The sequence below is a fragment of the Myotis lucifugus genome, unplaced genomic scaffold (genome assembly GCF_000147115.1).
Source record: "Myotis lucifugus unplaced genomic scaffold, Myoluc2.0 scaffold_57, whole genome shotgun sequence".
Classification (NCBI taxonomy): Eukaryota; Metazoa; Chordata; class Mammalia; order Chiroptera; family Vespertilionidae; genus Myotis; species Myotis lucifugus.
In genome coordinates this window covers 333,693-337,208 of record NW_005871105.1, presented here as the reverse complement: position 1 = coordinate 337,208, position 3,516 = coordinate 333,693, and the positions used below count along the sequence as shown (strand labels likewise).

The following is a 3,516-nucleotide window of genomic DNA, read 5'->3' as shown; positions in this document are numbered from 1 at the left end:
TTGTTATCTGTATTTATACCAGCTGATTTTTTAAAAAAATATTTTATTGATTTTTTACAGAGAAGAAGGGAGAGGGAGAGAGAATTAGAAACATTGATGGGAGAGAAACATCGATCAGCTGCCTCCTGCACACCCCCTACTGGGGATATACCCGCAACCACGGTATATGCCCTTGACTGGGACCCTTCAGTCTGCAGGCTGATGCTCTATCCACTGAGTCAAACCGGCTAGGTCTATACCAGTTGATTTTTTTTTTTACAGAAATCCTTTAATTTTCTTTATTTCACACATTAAAAAATGAAACACACTATACAAATGGTTTTCAGAGCAGATTACACGCGGGTCGATTCAGACTCCTCTCAAAGTGTGGCCAACACTCAGTGTTGCCGAGACGGAGGCAGCTGTTAGCACGTAGCCGATATATTGATCTAGATGCAGTAGCATGCAGCCCTCAGCGTGACAGTTCATTCTCCTCTGTTCTTAAATTAGGTTAAATGGCGTCGGTGTCCATATTTACAGACTTGAAATGTATCGATCCTGAGCAGTTCCGATGTACATCTGAGACCGGCTGCTGGGAGTCTTGGTCTCAGTTTTAAAAGGGAGGCCAGTGGTGCAGGCGGCTGCTAGGAACTGGTCGTCATCCTGCCCACCAGGAACATTGGCCGCGGGGGCACAGTCAGACCCTCTATCTACAGGGTTAAGCCAAGTAACGGTAGGTGTCCTTTTCACCATCCACTCGCTCCAAATACTCTTTCTCGATCAGAGCGTCAATGCATTTCTTGACGACCGGGACCCGTGGCCTGAACCGTGGGGACAGCTGAGTGAGCACCTCCCCAAGCAGCTGCTGGTGCTTCAGGACCTTCCGCATCTTCATGATCCTCACAATCCCAGCCTGGATCAGCAGTTTCTGGTCCTCTTCAATATTTTTGTGTGTAGTTTCTTGTTCCTGCTTCTGTTCGGTTTTCATCGGCACATTGATGTTAACCCTTAATTTCTTATTTTTATAACCAAGATATAATTTTATCAGGGTATCTGGCTTCAATTCCACCTCATCAACATTTGCATTTTCATCTTCCAAGACCAATAACTTCGCCTTCAATAGAATCTGTAGGACTTGTGCCAAAATGTCCATTTTGATTTGAGTGCTGTCCGTCAGCTGCTGCACCGCGTAAACATCTTCCGTGTTGTATTGAAGCAGGATCGCCATCTGGAATGTAGATGCCTGCAAAGTGTATCTGTTCTTGAAGCAGTTTGTGACCAGCTCTCCTTTGGAGAGTTGGTACAACCACGTCAGCTTCCTGCCGCTATGACGACTAGTGTAGAAAGCAGTGAATCGCTGGTAGCTACGTTCCAGCTCTGATGGCAAGGCGAACGTGCAGGACTGCTGGAAGGGCCACGAGCCGGAGCTCGGCACCTGGATACTGAAGTCCAAGTCCAGTGGCTCTGAATTTGTCAGGTGCTTTTTGAACTGTTCGTTTAAATCTTTGCTCACGCCAATGTCCTGAAACATCCGCTGAAGTTTAGAGGTATACTCATACCCACATGCTTGCTTTAATTTGGAGATCATGCTTGCTTCGGCATCATCACTCGCACTGTTCTGGTGCACGAGTCTTTTGGCCAGCGTCTTCGCATAGAACTTCTGGAACACATCCTTGTCCTCTATGTACTTGAAGACAACCATCGCTTGATTGAGTGTATCTTCTAGTTCTGCTTCTTCTGGGTTCTTGGAACTCTTCTTCAACAAGGAGTCACAGTATCGAGCCAGCAATTCGGGGGACTTACTGGACGACTGAGCCATCTTGGTGACAGCATTGCTGTTTATGAAGCGCCCACAAGCCTTGTCCAGGGCGGCCACGAAGCCCACGTTGTTATTGAATGCTGACATGACCAGGGCGTTGTACTTTTTATGAACATCCAGCACTGTCTGCACGTACATTTTGGGATCATTTAAAGCAGCTTCGCCACACTTTTCAATTGCTGCAAGACCCTGATTATGAATATGTGTCTCCAAAAGTTTGTTCAGTTCTCCTAGGCCGTCCTGGATTCGAGATACAAGATTATACATGCGACCCAAATCTTCGTTTTTATCAGCATCCAGCAAGTTCTGAAACTCTGTGTGAAAGATCTCCAGGTGCTTCTCGATGAGCACCTGCTCGCACTTCCTCGCTAGCTCGTCCTGAGTGCTTTCGTGGAGGTAGACCTGCACTCTCCGTTGCTCCTCGAGCAGACGGGCCTCTGCCTTTTTCATGTATTCAGTAACTGGGCTCTGCTGCAGGAATTCAGTACTCTCTCTGGTATAAAATCTCTCTGTATCAGCCAAAAACTGAGACTCAAAGGATTCTTTATACACTGTTAACGTAGGACCCTTCCCAAATGCATCATCTTCATTCAGCCCCAATTCCACATAAGACTGTACAACTCCACTAATCAGTCTTGTATTGATGGTTTCACCATTTCTTTCCTTTTCAATCAGTTTTAAAACAGTATTGGTTACCTGTTTGTTCAAGGGCCTGAATAGACAATCTCTCCAAGTCACCAATGCGAGAGAATAAATTTCATAAATTCCTTTTCGCCCTTCATCACATTCACGGCGAACCCAACGTCTATTGAGGTAGGCACAAACTCCATTCAGAACTTTGCTGGAAAACCGGTAATCTTCCCACTGCTGGGTGTAGAACTTCAGTACACTCTCATCCATCAAGTCTTCTCCATCCTTAAGAAGATTTGTCAAGTAATCCTTCAAAAATTCTTTAAGTCGTTGGTATAATTCCAAGCCAACAAATTGCGCTCCCCCGGGCGTTTGCCCCTTTTTCGATTCAGAAGGAGGGACGCCAGCCCCTCCCGTTTGGTTTGACTGCTGAACACTCGTGCAGTAGCTATAAACATGAGTGTAGAGCTCCATGTATCTGGATTTTGCCATACTCTGTCTGGTGTATACCTGCTGGATTCCGGCTCTGAGGTCATCCCAGATCTGGTCAAGGCCAATCTGCTTCAGTCCATGGGGATTCTGACTCCTGTTCGATGACATTGTGAGTAATAATTCTGAAGTTGTCCAGTGCAGCAATCCTTATTCAAAGACGGAAAAATTCCCCTACTGGTGGGTACTTGGATGTTGGGGTCCAACCCCAGCAGGTCCAGGGGTCCCCAAAGGTGTGGACAGAGTCGGCGAAGAAGGAATGACACGGAGACAGCGTTCAGTTGATCAGCAGCCTAGCCAGGATCTCTAGCCACGATCTCCAGCCAAGTTCTGGTCAGGATCTCCAGCGAAGTTCTGGTGTTTACTGTCTTGTTACATCTATATTTATACCAGTTGATTTTAATCCTGTCAATTTCTATTGCAAAAGTTAGGGCGTTTCTTATCTCCATTCCAGGGAGTAAAGATTATGTAGCTTAAGTGTGATTGTTCGTAGTTAAAGTGATTAACTACCCACCTGGCACTTAGTTAAGGGGTTTTATTCCCTCCCTAACTTCAGGGAAAAATCCCTACCTGGGGAAACAAAGCAGTTGACTTTACAA

General features: G+C 46.0%; 1 pseudogene; it reads right to left on the bottom strand.

The window, feature by feature from the left end:
- Positions 1-246: 246 nt before the first annotated feature.
- Positions 247-3,033, bottom strand: LOC102440379 (annotated as a pseudogene).
- Between the last annotated feature and the right edge of the window lie 483 nt (positions 3,034-3,516).